Raw genomic sequence first — 19,144 nt, 5'->3', positions numbered from 1 at the left:
CCACACGCGGCGTCGACTGCTCCGGGAGCGGCATCGAAGGTGGATCCATAGCCAGCGCAGATCGAATCAGAGGTTTCACGAGATGGAGCCGGAGACTGTCCATATGGCGTCGACATCCTCAGAGGCGGAAGAGACCAGGACGACGTCGCTGGCATAGAGGAGGCCTGAGGATAGTGATGAGGCACACCCAAATTAGAAGCCAATGGACCCATGGGACCTTAAGGTGCCCCAGACGGGTACGAGGCCCTGGTGAAAAAAGCATACATTGCATTTTTAAAATGCGAGGGATCGAAACCCGGCGTCGGAAACTGAGGTTAAGAAGCCGGATCCGATCGAGGTACCTCTGGTATCGGAGCCGCTGGAGCCACAGGTGGAACAGCCGGAGCATAAGAAACCTCATCTTTAACAGCCAGATTCGATGGCGAGAATCTTGGCATCGTTGCCTGCTCTGGAGAACCCTCTTAAGAAGGAGAACGAACTGAAGTTGCCTAAGGAGACACAGAGGGCGCAGGAGAAACAAAGTCTTTTCCTCGACGTCGAGGAGCAGGTGACCTCGACACCACAGACTTCGAAGAACGGCGTCGAGAAGCATGTCTCCTTTTTTTCTTCTTCTTGGAGTTGTGCGACGCCGACGAAGTACGACTTTGATCTTTTTTGACTCCTTTTCTCTTTTTTCGCCTTGGCCATGTAAAGTTTGGCTTCTCACTCCTTTAACGCCTTCGGGTTCATCTTCCTGCACAAAGAGCATCCCTCGACGTCATGGTCTGAAGACAAACACCAAAGGCAGTCCTCATGCGGGTCAGTGATAGACATATGTTTACCGCATTCTCTGCAAGGTTTAAACCCTGCCTTCCTCGGAACAGACATGACAAAAAAAGGAAGATATACAATCACAAATACAAAGTATCCAAACAAAGTATGGAGTCCCAGAAAAACCAGTTAACGTCGACAGCGCGGAAAAAAGGGAACCGACGTCATCACGCCGACGTGGTCTTCCTATAGCTCCGGTGACATCATGCAGAGCCGCGTGCGGAGCCATGACGCTATGACGACCTTGTCGGCGCAGAGAGCTACGAAAACTTTTCGCAGAATGCTGGCGCAGGGGATCTTCATAAGGTGAGGAATCCACAGGCAGATGTATCCATCAGAATGCGAAAACGTACTGTAAAAAAAAAAAATGTAAATTGATACTTGTATAGCGCACTACTCACCCGCAAGGGTCTCAAGGCGCTTGTACGAATACCGCTGTGGAACCCATCCTGGCTTTCCCTGTGAGGCGTCCACTCCTGGGCACCCCCAAGGTGAAGGCCAGGCATCCTTAGCGTTATGGGGGCCGTTGTGGAGATTAAGCAAGCTACTGCCGAGAGTTGCAGATTGGGACTCCATGATTGGAATAGGCACCGAGGCGAGAATTATCAAGTCCGTGGAATTTTTTTTTGAGCCCAAGACCCGCCGAGGCGGGGTATTGAACCCTGGTCCCGGGCTAGACCTCTGCATCAGGGTCTGACGCTCTAACCATTGAGCCACACTTCTAAGTGGTGTACTAAGCGGTTCTCATTTGTCAGGGTATTAATTTACACGGGCCTGCAATAGTTCCTCTACAAACTATCCTGTCACCTGCTGCAGTGATTAATCCAATTTTTGGACTACTTTCTAATGGAAGTTACCTCATGTTAAATGATCACAGCTGCTGCAGCATGTTGCCAGGTATCCCATATCTAGTGACTGTTTCATCCAGGGTCACTTGCTGTATGCAAGTATTGTTTCCACAAACCAAGACAGCCCGGGAGTCGCCTGTATGGCCTTCACTGAATATCTCTTCTATAAAATTGATACTTTAAGCAGAATGAAAGCCATTCTTTTACAATAAACTGTTCCACTAACCTTGGCCAAAGAAACCTATGATCTACAAGTCGCAAGGACTTCTGCAGAGATACATACCCTTTTGAATACAAACCTCCCTATACATTTCTCAGAAATGTTGGAACGTATCTTAAACATGTCTGATATGAGCGGTATTGTATATGTATTTAAGACCGTGTGTTCGGGACTGTTAGCACTTTTTCAAGCAGTCCTCGGAATATTTCCCAAATTCGTAGACTCTGTTTGGCGGACTGACACTACTTTTTCGACTCGTTGCAGAGATCCTATTTTTGCTCCTACTGCTACGATATGGCAAGCCAAAACACCAACGTCACTCCAAGCACCATAGAGAGAGCTCTATTGGAGAGGAAGTGTTGTGAGCGCATCGTCCAAATTCTAGGTTTACCTCATCCTACGAGAATTAAATACCACATGGTTTCTGTCATTCAGACCAATCAGGCAAGATTGCATCTTACCTGTTCTACGCTGCCTGCTTTGCGGTGAAGAATGTGTACTAGACATCGTTCTAACACTCCCATCAGTCATGCCTACGGATATCGACACTCTGCTGGACCCGGTAACAGCCCATGCTCTGTGTTGTCCCCAGTGGCTACCAATCCTAATGACGGCATTCATTGAGATCTCACAGACGCAAAAATGCTACTGCTGAGGTACGAGAGCAAACAGGCGCACAGGTAACATCCAATACGATCATTGCTGATGCAACCAATGCTGACGGCGATGCTTCTCATCTATGTGCGGTTAGACTTCTAAACGAGGTAATCCAACTTTTACCTACAACGGTAGACAACTTTTTGTCTACAGACATAGAAGATTTCATGTTTTCTCCAAGCCCCAACACTGACTTTTGATTTTGGCACGCAGTGTTCTGAGAGACTTTGAATTTGACCTTCATTTTTTAAAAACAAGGGAATAACTTTGGAACTTTTTTCTATGATTACTTTTTTTTTTCTTTCAAATTTGTATTTTTGATTTTTTGGCACAAGTAATCTGCTTATAGTAGAACTATTCACAGAGAACAAGAACTCTTTGAACACTTCCAGAGACAGTATATGACCTTGTCCACAACAAAATGATTATGTAATCTGAAATGAAATGGTTTTGGCCTTTTTCTTCTGTATTTACGAGCCATTTCATCATGTACATATGTTTATGATTCATTCATGAAGCATTCAAACGTCTACATATGCTTGGAATGAAACATTGCTTTAATGCGTACAGCAACACTTCTTTTGTGATGTTTTTGACATTTTAGCAAATCATGCAAAACTAGGTTTTAGATATGTTTAACATGTTTAGGATTTAGTAATGTCGTTTATACGAAAGTGGAGTGGATGTTGTGTCGATTTAGATTCCGTATGAATTTCCAGATTCATGCCCTTATATAGGTACAATTTACATTGCCCTTATTTATTTATTTAAATTTATATACAAGTGTGCAGCTACCCCCATTGGTTTCCCGGCGCCATCAAGGAACAGCAGAGGAAGGAGAGACCTATTGGCTGAAAAGCGATGTTTTAAGGGATCTGCGGAAAGAAAGGTCAGGTTGCATGCGAAGGGACAATGGGAGAGCATTCCATAAAGTGGGACCAAGGTAGGAGGAGCGCCCTCCCATACGAGAAAGTCTAACTTTCGGAACTTGAAATTTCACTTGGGTGGAGAATCTGAGAGTGCGAGAGGGAACATAGGGGTAAGCTAGATGTTGCAAATAGCGGGGGGACTTGGCATGCTTCATACGGAACATGTAGGTAAGGGCCTTGAACTTAACCCGTTTCTCCACTGGAAGCCAGTGGAGATCTAACAGCAGCCCGGACATTGATGCAGTTTTGGGTGCTCAGAAAAGTAGTCTATCAGCGGAGTTTTGTACTCGCTGCAGTTTACGTGTTACCTCTTTGATAACACCCAAATAAAGACTATTCCCGTAGTCCAGCCTAGAAGTAACCGAGGCTTGGACCACAGTACGCTGGAAGTGGGATGGGAGCATCCACACGATCTTCCTCAACCATTTCAGAATGGTAAAGCAGGTGGCAGCAACCCTGGTAACCTGCTGCTGCATAGAGCGAGAATCATCAAAAATGAAACCAAGGTTGCGCAGCTGAGTAGAGGGTTGTGGGAGCATACCCATTTCTGGTGGCCAATGTTGAGGGCCCCAGAGACCTCGATCCTTGCCCAAGAACTCTGTTTTATCGCCATTAAGTTTTAAAAAGTTGGCGTTCATCCAGGCCATGACTATTTAGGCATAGAAATCCAGCTCTTATTTAGACATTGCTCATGCTAACCAAATACAGGCATGGCTACTTACAGCCGTTCATCTACTTTACGAGTTCTTGGAAAACCAGACTCTTAAGCCTTTAGAACTTCCCCTTGCCTGGATATTGATTTCTCAGAGAACTCATTTATTATTCATGAACATCTATTCCTTAGGGTTTCATTCATGACGTTCTTATGCCCGACTTTTCGTCAATGCTGGCATTCCTAAACACCTTCAAGGTATAAATATACCTTCGCTTGCCATGGCAAACCACGGTTCGGTTCACAGTTCGACTGCCTACTTGCACGACGCGGCTCGCCACGGGCAAGTTCAAAAGGAAGTCAAGTCCCCAACTGATGCACTGACCAGACGCGGCCATCATCCTCACGGAGAATCCAGCTTCAGTGTTTCGGACTCCCCTTGCGGGGTGTTAGAATGAGAGGTTGGAATCTCTTACTCGGGTCTCGATCTCTAAGGTATAGAGCAGACTAGAACCTAGAGAAACTTTTGGCAAAACTAGACTATAGCTAAACAGCACCTACTTCTTCCCTTTTACTGCACTTAGGTTAGGTACACTGGGGTAGGATTATTTTAGAAGAACCAGATGAGTATTTTAACCTGTGTTGTTTATGTATGTATTTTTATGAATATATTTCATAGCTACAAACCATGCTATTACAGTATTATTTTATCTTGCTGCAAACGCTGTTCGTATTATACTTAGCATTCTGTCTTACGATTAGAGCAGTTCATATCGCTTGCATGAGAAATAAGACTGTTCAATAAACCCTTTTTATTGAAACGCCAGTCTATCTATTTCTGTGCAACTCTCTAGAAACAAAGCATGCACGATTGACTGAGTGAAACGGTTATTTATTGTTTCCACGATTCTGAGATTGTTTCGACTCTAAGGGAAACAAAGTTGTCATGTTTATTCGGTTCTCAGAAACGAATACCTTCTCGTTCATTCAACAACTTTCTAGTGACCTCTGAGTTAACTAGCACATACAAGTAATTAAGTTTAATGTACTCGATAGAAACATACTGACCTCAGTCCTATGTCAAAACTATAGTGTACATTATTCCAATACGCAGAGCCTATCAGGGATATAGGAACTACACTACACGCCGGCGGAGGACCTTGCGGCGCCGGAGCAACCAGCAAGCAAGGGCCCTCATCTGGGACCGGGGACCCCGAAGGCACGCCAACAGGAGCCCGAGTGTTAGACGGACCGGGAGGGTCGGCCGAGGACAAGGGGAGAGGTCTCCGGGGAGAGCCGTCTCCAGTGATCGTACAGACGAGTAACTTCCCCCCCACAGATGTACACCACACAAAGATAAGGTTTAACGTTCTTTATAAGCAATCTTTAGGTACGATAGGATGGTACAAGGAGGTCAGGACTCAGGGGTCCCCTCGATTCTAGTCTCTTGGATGGGAAAGGGGGTAGCGGGACAGTCTTGTTACCAATCTGGTAGATGCGATGATATGATGGATAGCTCACAATCCTCGAGCTCGGAGTTCTAGGTGGACGGGCCGCGGCAGCGCCGACAGGTCCCGAGATGATCGTAGGTAGCGACGGTCCGTGGCGGCGCCAGCAGGTCCCGGTGAAGGTGGTAGTTACAACGGTCCGCGGCAGCGCCAGCAGGTCCCGACGAGGATGAAGGATGCAGAAGGTTGCGGCAGCGCCAGCAGGCAGGACGATAGTTCACAAGGCAGGGCTACGGCAGCGCCAGTAGTCCGTCAAGGATGAGTACTTCACGGTGTGTCTCTCGGCTCCAGGATACAACTGCCTTCCTGCTCTGGAGCTGCCCCAGTTATAGGTCTGGCGCCCTTTGATGTCCGGACCCTCGCACTTGGAGGTCGGGAGGTCCGGGATGAGGGAGTCCGGACACCCAGCAGGGGGGTGGAGCCAGCGCCCGGGGGAGCTGGGGGCGATCGGCACCTGGCGGGGGAGAGCCATCGACACTTCTTTCTCCCATTGACCTGCCAAGTGGTCCGTTCACCTCCTGGGTGGATGGTGGTGCCGGGATGTCGGGGCCTGGCCAGGCCCAGGGTTAGGGTCGAGCTGAGGCCACGCGGCCTCGTGGTGCAGTATCCAAGATGGCGGCCGGGCCGGGCGATGGAGCTGGTAGTGGCTCGGCCCCATGATACAGAGATGTCCGGGGGCAGGAGTCCCGTAGGGGACGGGGTGCGGGTTGCTTCTTGTGGGTAGCACCTGGAGGGCCGGTGTCCGGGCCCTGTCATGCGGGGAGGGAGCGAGCCCTTCACGAGGCCTGTCCAACATGCGTCCCCCCCAGCTGAAGGCGGGGAGAGTCACCCATCCTCTTGGGGACTCTCCTCGTCGAGGCGGAAAAAGCTGGACAGGCCATCCGCGTTGGCGTGGTCCTGGCCAAGTCGGTGTTCCACAGAGAAGTCCATCCCCTGCAGGGAGATGGACCATCGCAATAGTTTGGGATTTCCCCCCGCATCTGCATTCGCCACTGCAGGGGCCGATCTGTTTGCACCCGGAAGTGGGTACCGAAGAGATAGGGCCGGAGCTTCTTGAGGGCCCACACTACGGCGAAGGCCTCCCTCTCGATGGTGCTCCAGCGCTGTTCTCGGGCCAGGAGGCGTCTGCTGATGAAGGCCACCGGTTGGTCAAGTCCTTCGGGGTTCAACTGGGAGAGGACCGCCCCGATGCCATGGTCGGAGGCATCCGTTTGTACGATGAATTCCCGGCTGTAGTCGGGGGCCTGGAGCACAGGGGCATTGCACATGGCGGCCTTCAGTTTCTCGAAGGCCGCTTGACAGTCGGGGGTCCAGTTGACGTTCTTCGGGTGATTTTTGGATGCGAGTTCTGTGAGGGGCCCCACAATGCTGCCATAGTCCCTCACAAACCGCCGGTAGTAGCCGGTGAGCCCCAAGAAGGCTCGGACCTCGGTTTGCGTGACTGGAGGCTGCCAGGACTGGATGGCAGCTATCTTGAGTTGAAGAGGGGCCACCAGACCGCTTCCCACTTGGTGTCCGAGATAGGTCACGGACCCCTGACCAATTTGGCACTTGCTGGCCTTGATTGTGAGGCCGGCCCGTTGGAGGGCCTGCAGGACCTCTCGGAGGTGGTGGAGCTGGTCTGCCCAGTGGCGGCTGTACACAGCGATATCGTCCAGGTAGGCGGCGCTGAACTCCTTGAGTCCCGCCAATACCTGGTTCACCAGTCGCTGAAAAGTAGCTGGAGCGTTCTTCATGCCGAATGGCATGACCTTGAAGTGGTAGTGGCCATCGGGGGTGAAAAAGGCGGATCGTTCCTGAGCCCGGGGTGTGAGACCGATCTGCCAGTAGCCCGCTGTCAGGTCGAAGATGCTGAGGTAGCGGGCAGCCCCCATGCGGTCGATCAGTTCATCTGCTCGGGGGATGGGATGAGCGTCGGTTCTGGTGACAGCGTTCAGGCCCCGATAGTCGACGCAGAATCGGAGCTCAGGAGTGGTGCCGGGGGCAGCAGCTTTGGGGACCAGCACGACCGGGCTGGCCCAGGGGCTGTCCGAGGGCTCGATGACCCCGAGCGTGAGCATCTTTGACACTTCTTGGATGCAGGCACGTACCCGATCTGGTACGCGGTACGCCCGATGTCTGATAGGGGGACTGTCCCCAGTGTCCACGTCGTGCAAGCACCAGGGGGTGACTCCTGGGGTGAGGGAAAACAGGGTCGCAAATTGCAGCAGGAGGTCCCGGCAGTCTTGGTGCTGTTCCGGGGTGAGGGCATCTGAGAGTCGGACCCCGTCTACGGAACCACCTTTCTCACGGGTCTTTAGGAGATCAGGGAGAGGCTCGGAGTCTTCTTCCGCTCCACTGTCTGTAGCCATCAGGAGGCTGAGCTCCGAGCGCACAAAGTGGGGTTTGAGTCTGTTGGCGTGGAGGACCCGGAGGGGGTTCCGGGGAGATTCCATATCGATGAGATAGGTGACGGGGTTCTTGCGCTCGACCACTTTGAAGGGCCCCGTCCACTTGTCCTGCAAGGCACACGGTTCGGTGGGGGACATCACCCATACTTGTTGGCCAGGTTCGAATTCGATGGAGGAGGCATTTTGATCGTACCATTTCTTCATGTCCTCCTGACTGGCCTCAAGATTCGCTTTTGCCATTTCTCTGAATCGTCTGGTCTGACTGCGTAGGGTCAGGAGGTACTTGAAGACGTCTGGAGGGGTCTTCAGGGGGGCCATCTCCCAACCTTCTTTGACTAGGCTGAGGGGCCCTCGAACAGGGTGTCCGTACAAGAGTTCGAAAGGGCTGAAGCCGAGGGACTTCTGGGGGACTTCTCGATATGCGAAGAGGAGGCACGGGAGTAGCACATCCCACTGGCGACGGAGGGGCTCTTCCAACCCCCCGATCATTCCCTTGAGCGTGCGGTTGAACCGCTCGACTAGTCCGTTTCCTTGAGGGTGATAGGGGGTCGTGAATCGGTAGGTGACCCCGCACTGTTGCCAGAGGGATTTCATATATTTTGAAATAAAGTTTGTGCCTCTGTCGCTGACGACTTCTCGGGGGAAGCCCACCCGGGAGAAGATCCCCATTAAGGCCCGGCCGACCACCGGGGCTGTTACAGTTCGCAGGGGAACAGCCTCGGGGTAGCGGGTGGCGTGGTCCACCAGTACCAGGATGAACCGATGTCCTTGTGCTGTTCGGGGGTCCAGGGGCCCCACAATGTCTATTCCCACCCTCTCGAACGGGGTGGTGACAACTGGGAAGGGTTGCAGAGGTGCTTTGAGTTTGCGGCTGCTCTTCCCGCTGGCCTGGCACGTGGGGCAGGACCGGCAGTGGTTGAGGACGTCGTTCCTCATCTTTGGCCAGAAAAAGTGGGTCACCAGGCGACTGTAGGCTTTGTCCTGTCCCAGGTGTCCAGCCAGAGGGACATCGTGGGCCAAATTTAACAAGAAGTCTCTAAAACGGAGGGGCACCACCAGCACTCGACTGGCCCCTAACTCCGCGATTCTCTGTTCACTATACAACAGGTCGTTGTCCCAATAGATCCAATGGGCTCCGGTGGTGTCCCCTGCGCTCTGGGCGAGGGCTTGCTGGCGGAGTCCCTCGAGGGAGGGACAGGTCTTCTGCTCTTGACGGAACTGCTCCTGGGTGGGCCCCCCTTCTTGACGCCACTGAGCCAGGTCGGGAAGGTCCTGGAGCTGAGCGAGCCCTTCGGGGGTTTGCTCTGGGGGGTCGGTATGGTCGGTGTCCTCCACTGGAGCGATCGGAGGAGGAGGTGCTGGCCATTCGGGTTCTTCAGGTCGGGGGATGGCACGGGCGGCCATGGACCGGGTGGTTACGCACGCCCAGTCCGGGAGGCCCAACATCCCCAGGTGCTCTCTTCTTTCCACGGCGGCCCACGGGGAACTCTCAAGATCATTCCCCAGGAGACAGTCCACGGGGGCATCATCTCGGACCGTCACCTTCAACATGCCGGAGACTCCTCCCCATTCGAAGGGGACGCAGGCCATCCGACACAGACTCTCGGAATTGTCGGCTGAACGGACGGGGCAGAGGATCTGTTCTGGGGTCACCAGGTGACAGCGGACGGCCGTCACACTGGCCCCCGTGTCACGTAGTGCTTCGGCCCTGCGCCCATTAATGTTCACCCACTGACTATATTTTCTGGTGTTGGCGGGTAGGGGAGCCCGCGGGACCATGTCTCTTCCCCCTAGGCACGCTAGAACCATGGCGGCCGGTTCCCACTCTTGTTGTTCTTGTTCGCATTCTTCCTGTTCTTCGGAGATTTGCTCTCCCCCCAGGGCGGCGGCAGCTACCTGGCGGGGCCTCGGAGTCTGGTTCTGTGGACAGTTCGGGTCATTGGCGTAGTGGCCGACTCGCTGGCATCGGTGACACGTGACATTGGCTCAGAACCCCGGGCGCATCGGGGGGTTGCCCCGGCTGGCCTGGTGCTGGCAGCGGGAGCGGCCGGGACGGTGTCTCTTCCTCGTCCCTGGCCTCCTCCTCCTCCTCGGGGACGGTGCTGACCTTGGTTGTTCCTGTTCTGTTCGTGTGGCCCACTCCGGCCTACTCGAGTGCTCTCCCATCGGTCAGCCTCGGCGGCGAGCTGCCGTGGGTCAGTCAATTTACTGTCGAGGAGGTGCTGCCTGAGCTTGACGAAGCAGTTGTTGGAGAGGTGCTCCCACACCATGAGATTAAAAAGTTGCTCGTAGGTTGTTACGTGGCTCCCCTTGATCCAACCCTCAAAGGCTCGGCTGAAATAGTTTACATATTCCACCCAAGTTGTACCCGGGATCCGGGTGCAGTCTCGGAACCTCTGGCGGTACATTTCGGGTGTGAGCCCATATCGGGTGAGGAGGGCAGCCTTCATGTGGTCATAGGATGTCATCAGATGGTCTGGGAGCTGTAACAGGGCATCGCGGCCTTCATTGACGAACCTCCCCCATAGACCGGCTCCCCAGTCACTTCGGTCGATCCGGTGGGAGGTCATGGCGATCTCGTAGGCCTTGAACCACTGTTGTATGTCGTCATCTCGGAAATAGTCTCGGACGACATCCTTGGGGATGTGGACCTTTTTTTCTGTCGCTCCTGGGGTGCGCGGTTGCTCGGGCACCCCCAGTTTTTTGTTTTGCTTCCGTAGGTCTAATTCTGCCAGTTTGCGCTCGTGTTCGTACGCTAATCTCTTTTCTTCGAGCTCTCTTTGCCTCTGTTTTTCTTCCCGTTCTTCTCGGAGCCGCAGATGTTCTAGGTTCAGTTTTTGTTCGGCTAATTTTAGTTCACCGTCCATTTTGAGCCGTGCCATTTCTAACTCATGTAGTCTGCTTCTTTCTCTCTCTTGGATCTCTTCCTGCGAGAGACCCGTTCTTCGCTCCTCGGGAGCCGTGGTGTTCCTCTCTGATGCTGCAATGTTTTGGTTCGGGGGTCTGCCGGCCCCGGTTTCTGCCCAAGACTCAATGGCGTGCTTGAAATCGTCTTTAGTGCTCAGACCGGTGGTAGTAATGCCTAGTTCAATGCAGAATTGTTTCAACTCACGATGGCTGTACTCTTCCAATTTCTCCATCTGGAATTTCTCGGTGGATCCGCTCTTTGGTTGTCATTGTGGTTTAGTCGTGGGGTGAGCTACTCTCTGTACGATTACGCGTTGATTCGGATCGCGCCGCTGGCCACCAATGTTAGACGGACCGGGAGGGTCGGCCGAGGACAAGGGGAGAGGTCTCCGGGGAGAGCCGTCTCCAGTGATCGTACAGACGAGTAACTTCCCCCCCACAGATGTACACCACACAAAGATAAGGTTTAACGTTCTTTATAAGCAATCTTTAGGTACGATAGGATGGTACAAGGAGGTCAGGACTCAGGGGTCCCCCCGATTCTAGTCTCTTGGATGGGAAAGGGGGTAGCGGGACAGTCTTGTTACCAATCTGGTAGATGCGATGATATGATGGATAGCTCACAATCCTCGAGCTCGGCGTTCTAGGTGGACGGGCCGCGGCAGCGCCGGCAGGTCCCGAGATGATCGTAGGTAGCGACGGTCCGCGGCGGCGCCAGCAGGTCCCGGTGAAGGTGGTAGTTACAACGGTCCGCGGCAGCGCCAGCAGGTCCCGACGAGGATGAAGGATGCAGAAGGTTGCGGCAGCGCCAGCAGGCAGGACGATAGTTCACAAGGCAGGGCTACGGCAGCGCCAGTAGTCCGTCAAGGATGAGTTCTTCACGGTGTCTCTCGACTCCAGGATACAACTGCCTTCCTGCTCTGGAGCTGCCCCAGTTATAGGTCTGGCGCCCTTTGATGTCCGGACCCTCGCACTTGGAGGTCGGGAGGTCCGGGATGAGGGAGTCCAGACACCCAGCAGGGGGGTGGAGCCAGCGCCCGGGGGAGCTGGGGGCAATCGGCACCTGGCGGGGGAGAGCCATCGACACTTCTTTCTCCCATTGACCTGCCAAGTGGTCCGTTCACCTCCTGGGTGGATGGTGGTGCCGGGATGTCGGGGCCTGGCCAGGCCCAGGGTTAGGGTCGAGCTGAGGCCACGCGGCCTCGTGGTGCAGTATCCAAGATGGCGGCCGGGCGATGGAGCTGGTAGTGGCTCGGCCCCATGATACAGGGATGTCCGGGGGCAGGAGTCCCGTAGGGGACGGGGTGCGGGTTGCTTCTTGTGGGTAGCACCTGGAGGGCCGGTGTCCGGGCCCTGTCATGCGGGGAGGGAGCGAGCCCTTCACGAGGCCTGTCCAACACCGAGGCCTAAAAAGGTGGTCCACAGCAGAAAGAAATTCTTGCACCTGGGCTGGAGTCGCCGATGGACCCGGATAAGGTGGGTAGGCCACAGGACTCATAGGCTCCAACGGAGCCACGGGGAAGTACCCCTGGCCCCCTCGTCTGCGTCCAGAGACCGACAGGGGGACGTTGGAGAGCACAAACGATTCTTCGACGTTTTCTTATGACGTCTCTTACCCGATTCAGAGTGTGAAGACTTCGACCCCGAGGAGCGGTGTTGATGGCTCCGCGGTCGGCCCCTTGATCGAATCCTGGACCTTGAATGGCACGGAGACGACTGCCGGACCTCCAGCAGCTTTCGGGACCGCTCCCGCAAAGCCTTCGGAGCCATGGCAGACAGTTGGAACATGACCGGGGGTCATGGTCGTACTCCAGACAGGGGAGACAGACGCCATGAGGGTCGGCCACCAACATCGTACGGCGACAGGCCCCGTAGGATTTAAACCCAGGCATCCCTACGCGGCACCAGGAGTCAAAGACTCAAAAGAAGTAGAGACAAAAGTCTACAAACAACAAGGGTTGTTTCTTATTCCTGCTGGCACGGAGTGGCGCATCTTCGGCGTTTCACCCGGTGCGAGATTTGTTGAAGGAAGGAACAGATAGGAGAGGGGCTGCTCCATGACACTGTGGTTGCCTTGACAGTAGGTGCTCACTTTTTTTTGTGCTGGGGGAACGAACAGACAGGCTGACATTGCAGCACACACATAGAAAGACGGACGTTAGACACTGCAGGCACACAGACAGACAGAGACTGCAGGCACACAGACAGACGGACCTCGGACACTGCACGCACACAGACAGACGGACACTGCAGGCACACACACACACAGACGGACACTGCAGGCACTATCAATTTAATATTTTCACCAGAGGTAAAATATAAATACACTAGAGCCAGGATACAGGACATGAATGGCAATCACGATCCAGGGTCTTATGAAAAACGAAACCCCCAAAGTCTACATCCTTGAAGGTTTTTGTCACGAGCCCTTGTGGGCAAGTTAGAGCTCACTTATTTAATTGCACACCCTCTGCAATGGTGCAAAGGTATTTGTTGACTTTGGTGATCCTACATTTCCAGTACTGGCCATACATATCACTCAGTTAATGCACCTCAATTATGTCCTGCTGCACTAACCGCTGAGACACATGTGCAGCTTTCACAATGCACCTAATTCCTGCAGAATGTCTTCATGTCTAGTACTGGAGCGCCCACAACGCCACCAATAACCCACATTCACAACCTGAAACATTTCTGCCCTCCAGGTAAAAAAACATGTATTCACTGTTATCCATATATAATTCTGTATCTTATCGTTGCTAGACCCATTTGGAGTTCAATTCTCTATGATGGCAGTCTGGGATGGGGTTTAATAAATAAAGAGGCACTGGCACCTGTCAGAGCTTGTGTGTGCTGCTGGGTCTGTTTACCTTCATCCCGTTTCACTGACGTCCTTAGACACAGCAGCCTGCAGTTGTGCAGGGTCTCAGCGGGGCAGGCTGAGGTCAGAGGGCCATTATCCTCGCGCTGACACACTAATGCCGAGAGACGCGCATTGTCTGCTGGGTCAGAATGTGCTGAATGCAGGGTTTTCCCAGAGAGTGATGCCAGGCCCGGGGCTGATAATGCGGGGGAACGATATTGTGCCAATATTTTATATTAATAGAAGCGCCGATGAAGGCCGCGTCGCCCTGCAGAATCAGGACGGAGCGCAGCTGTTGCGCTGTAAAGCATTAGGACGGCGGCAGGAATTAGAATATATCGCCGCGCGCTGCTGCCGGCTGGTGAATTATTCACCGAGGGGCCGGTCCTCGCGCGCTTTAGCTGGTCTATTTCAGGTGGCCTCGCGCTTCCTTCCCATGGCTAAATATGGTCGATCGATCGCCTTTATGGATCCCATCAATACAGCTGTCTGTTAATTTAGGAGGCTTATGCTTCCAGTCTGGAAACAGAGTACTCGGATATTGTCTCGTCTTCCAATCCTCGTGAGCTCCAGGTTGTTTACTTTTTACAGCAGGATCTCTTAAGGCCGCGGCCGCCGTCTTCCTTCTTCCCCTGGGCGGCGGGGGGGCGGGCACTTCCGGCCGGCCGGCCGCGCTAGGATTGGCCGGCCGGCCGGCTGAAGAAACCTCGGAGAGGACGAGGGGGGCGGGCGGGAGAGGACGAGGGGGGCGGGAGAGGACGAGGGGGGCGGGAAAGGACACGGACGTCGGGAGGGAGGAGGGAAACGTGGGGACGGCGGGAGGAGGGACACAAGGCAGGACAGCAGCAAACACGGCCCGGCCGGACCAGACACGGGGGCGTTCCCGGCGTCGCGTGACGTCGGCAAAAGCCAAAGAATCTCGGGAACGCCCCCGTGTCTGGTCCGGCATTGACGGATGCCTCTCTGTTCCAATGGCTAGCCTCCATTTATGGAGCTAGCCAATGAAGCAGAGAGGCGGGTTAAAGTCACCCATACTAGAAACTACAGATTTCGCTGGAGGAGGAGCCTAACGGCTCCGCCCCCCAGCGAAACCTAATTAGTCAAAAAGTGACTAGGGTACATGCTCTAACCGGATCTGCGCTTGCTAGCGCGGAAAAAGAAAGAACTGACGTCAGCGCGCATGGGTGGCACCTAAGTAGTCTCCGTAACGTCATCTCGGAGCTTACGATGCCAGTGACAGATGCGGAGCCGCACAATGCCACCTTCCAACAAACAGGGGTACTGCCGACGAAAACTTTCCGGATCCAGTCTGAAGCCTGGGGATATTCTAAGGTAAGGAATCGATCACTAACATGTCTCTTTCAGATTGTAATCGCAGTTCTCAAGTAACTTAAGAGGAAAATGGGAACAGGAAAAACCTTTTTAAGAGGTTGCAAGAAACTGCCTTCCAGTAATTGTGCTTGCTTACGAATGACATATCTTTAATATTGCTGCCCTGCAAATATCCTCTCGTGGAACACCAAACATATAGGGTGTCATTTTAGGACTGCTTCTTGTCAAGTGGGCTGTCACTCTCCTTCAGAGCTAGCAGAAGGCTTGTGTAACAGAAAGCATAGAAAATTAAGCATTTCTTTGAAACAGGTTGGCCTGGGGGTTTAGCTTCACCAAAGTGTTTATCTGCAAGCCTGAAATATTCAATTTGTTTGACCAAAAAAAAAAATGGAGGTATCAGGCACAGTGGAGCAAAGAGACGTTTCAATGGCAGTAGTAGGCTTTCAAAAGAAGGACCTCTGTACCACTTGTTGATTGATGTCACTGTAATAGCAATCTTTAGAAATCCATTTTGGATTGGAATGCAAAATCACTCTGTTCTTGTGTAACTGGGTCAAAGTCTTATTTTTATTACCAGTGCTTGAAACTCACTGACTCTCTTGTCCATCATGAGCACTAGTACAATTTTGAATGAAATTCTCATAATGGATGATCTCTGAATCTGAGGTAGAGATGCTGGTATACTCACCATAATGGCTTACAGTTCCGAGCTATTAATGTGGAGCTGCGTCTCATGCACTGGAAGTTTTATCAGGTGAGAGCCACAGCTGTTCATTGATGCGTTATTGTTATGAGCAACGTAACATCTGGATCTAGATCTCAGGTGCGATAGGGGGTCTCTGGCACCAACATCCAATTGCATCCTTCTTACAAGACAGTATTCTAACCCTGCCCTCTAAGGACAGAATTTTTGTGCCATTGACTATCTATTCCTTTTGTAGTTGGCACATGATGATGTTGCAGTGAGGAATGGCAGATGACATCCTTAGTAGCGATCTGAAGAACTGGGCTGTGGAAGTTACCAGTGCCAGGAATTGGTAAGTGGTGGCCATAATTCGTAGGATTGGTGGCCTCCCTTAACAAAGGTCATGGAGAGATTACCCTAACGCCAATCCGGATCCTCAAGATCTTGTAAATATGTATCCCTGATGGCCAAGTATCAATCCTGTTGCGGTTTCTTTGATAGTCCAGTGATTTATGTATAATGAAAACTTGTTTAGGGGCCAGTCCGTATCGCCCTTTAAACTCTGCTTTTGATGTCTAACAGTGTAACTGACGGCTCAGCTAACACCATGCTACTAGGTAAAGTGTGCTAGGGTAGAGGAGACACGTCTCCAGCTCATGATTCTGCCTGGTTCCTAGAGGACCACCAGTCTGTCTTTTACATAGGTGAAAAGAACATAATCCAGAAGGGCAGAGGTAGGGCACTGTGCTGTTGACAGGAAACACTTTAAAACAAAAGTATGACGAGATAGAAGAGGGCAGAGACACGGATGAAGCAGCAAGCGCCCTTGTTTGATGGTTGTAAAGAGTGTCTTCCTTTTCTCAGACAAGGATTTAGAGAGCTTTTGACTTTTTAAATGCATTCCGCTGCGATTTTGTGGAAATATGAGACATTCTCAGGCGTTACCTTTATGGGCAGATCCGATTTAGAAAATTCCAGTTTACCTCTTTTGAGCCATTTTGGAAGGTGTAGGGATACCACTCCACTGTTGTACTAGAAGGGAGAAACTTTTTTCTGCATTACAACTTTTTGTTCCTGAGTATTTCCAGAGAACTTACAGCTCTTACAATTCTTGGAACTGAAGAAATAAATACTTCTTTTAGGAGTAGAAGAGTTTCTTTTAGACACAAATTGTGCATGACCTGAAAAGATCCTTCTTAGGACACTCAACAATAGAGGGAAAAAGACCCTGATCTAAACATGCAAAAAAGGAACCCAGCTGAACTAGGGGTGGTGCTAGTGTTGGGTATTATACTGGGTAGGCAAGAAAGTTAAATTGGTCACTTATCTTAAGAAGAGAACGAATAGTTTCTTACCTGTCGGTGTAGTTTTGCAGCTTGATGATCTTTCTGGATTCACTATGCTGTGCATATTCAGCGGTCTTGTGGTTGGGTCCGGATTCGTAGTCTTTTCTCTCTTTTTTTTTTTTTTTTTGTGGCCCAGGTGGGCGTCGGCGTCACCCTTCCTTGGGTGTATTTCCGGTGACGTCGGCATGCTTCCTGCGGAAGCTCCCATCCCTGGGCGCCATCTTCGGATTCTTTTTTTCGTGTTTCCTTCGTTTCCGAAGTGATGGCAATGTTCTATGTAGGTGATTTTTCCTTAACCGCCTTGTATGTAAAATCCATTTTATCTCTTCATCTTCTTTTTTTTTTTTTTTTGACCACCCCTTTTCTCTCCAGCCTCATCTTTCTGGCGGAGGTGGGTGGGTTCGCTAGTGAATCCAGAAAGATCATCAAGCTGCAAAACTACACCGACAGGTAAGAAACTATTCGTTTTGCAGCGTGAATCTTTCTGGATTCACTATGCTGTGCATAGATTTTGTAGCGGTTTCTCATTTCCGTGGCGGCTGGGTGGAAGATGAGTTCTGGTGTCTGAATATGTGCTGGAGCACCTTTTGTCCGACTTGCGCTTCCTTGTTCATCTGCACATCCACGCAGTAGTGTTTTGTGAACGTGTGCACTGAAGCCCATGTTGCCGCCAGGCATATGTCTTGTATGGGCGTGTTAGCCAGGAAGGCTATTGTGGCCCCCTTCTTCCTAGTGGAGTGTGCACGCACTCCCTCGTCTAGTTCCTGTCCTGCCCTGTTGTGGCAGAGCTGAATCGTCTGTGCTATCCATCGTGCAATAGTGTTCTTCGTTACTGCTTTGCCCATGTAACTGTTGGCGAATGACACAAAGAACTGCTTCGTTTTTCTGTGCTCCTTTGTCCTTTCAATGTAATGCATGACCGCCCTTCTGGCGTCTAAGGTGTGCAGAGCTCGCTCAGCGCTATTGGTTGGTTTTTGGAAAAAACTCGGTATCTGTATGGACTGGTTCATGTGGAACCTGGAGACCACCTTCGGCATGAAGTGTGGGTCCGTCCTCATCACAACCCTATCACTATGTATTTGTATGTAGGGTTCCTGTAGCGTCAGCGCTTGTAGTTCGCTTACCCTGCGTAATGACGTTATAGCAACTAGGAAGGCTGTTTTCATGGTTAGCATCTTTAAGGAGGCCCTGTGCAGTGGTTCAAAGGGCTCCTTCATGAGTTCCGTGAGAACTACGTTCAAGTTCCATGCTGGTGGTGGCACCCGCTTGGGCGGTGCGATCCTCTTCGCTCCTTCCAGGAACCTCTTGACAACCTGGGATGTGAAGAAGCTCCTGCCCATCTCACCCCTTGTGTAGGCTACTATAGCCGCTAAGTGAACCCTCAAGGAGGATGAACTGAGTTTTTTGTCCAGCAAGTGTGTCAGGTATCGCAGCACTGTGGAGTCTTTCTTCATTTTCTTGTGAAGTTGTTCACGTTTGCACCACATCGTGTATCTTTTCCATTTTGCGACATAGCACCGCCGTGTGCTCGGCCTCCGTGCCTCCCGAAGGACCCTGAGGGTGCTCTCTGGCAGTCTCAAATGTGCAAACTCTATGTCCTCAGGAGCCATGCTACTAGGCTCATGGTCTCTGGCTCTGGGTGCAGCACCTCTCCGTTCTGCATGGAGAGCAGGTCCTTTCTTCTGCCGAATCTGTGGGGTGCACTCTGTGACATCTCCATGATCTGCGAGTACCATGTCTGCCTCGCCCACTGTGGCGCGACCAGTATCAGGGTCATCTTGCTCGCTCTGCACTTGCTCAGTACTCGGTGTATCAGTGGTATCGGGGGAAAAGCGTAGGCAAATGTCCCGGACCAATCTATCCATAGGGCATTCCCAAGGGACCCCTTTTCGGGTAGTCTGGATGCGAAGTACTGGCATTTCGCATTCTGGCGTGTTGCAAACAGGTCCACTGATGGCGTTCCCCACCTGTTGAATAACCACCTCGTTTCCTGAGCA

Source organism: Lissotriton vulgaris, chromosome 9 (genome assembly GCF_964263255.1).
Source record: "Lissotriton vulgaris chromosome 9, aLisVul1.2, whole genome shotgun sequence".
In the NCBI taxonomy this organism is placed as follows: domain Eukaryota; kingdom Metazoa; phylum Chordata; class Amphibia; order Caudata; family Salamandridae; genus Lissotriton; species Lissotriton vulgaris.
Note: the sequence above shows the minus strand (reverse complement) of the source record.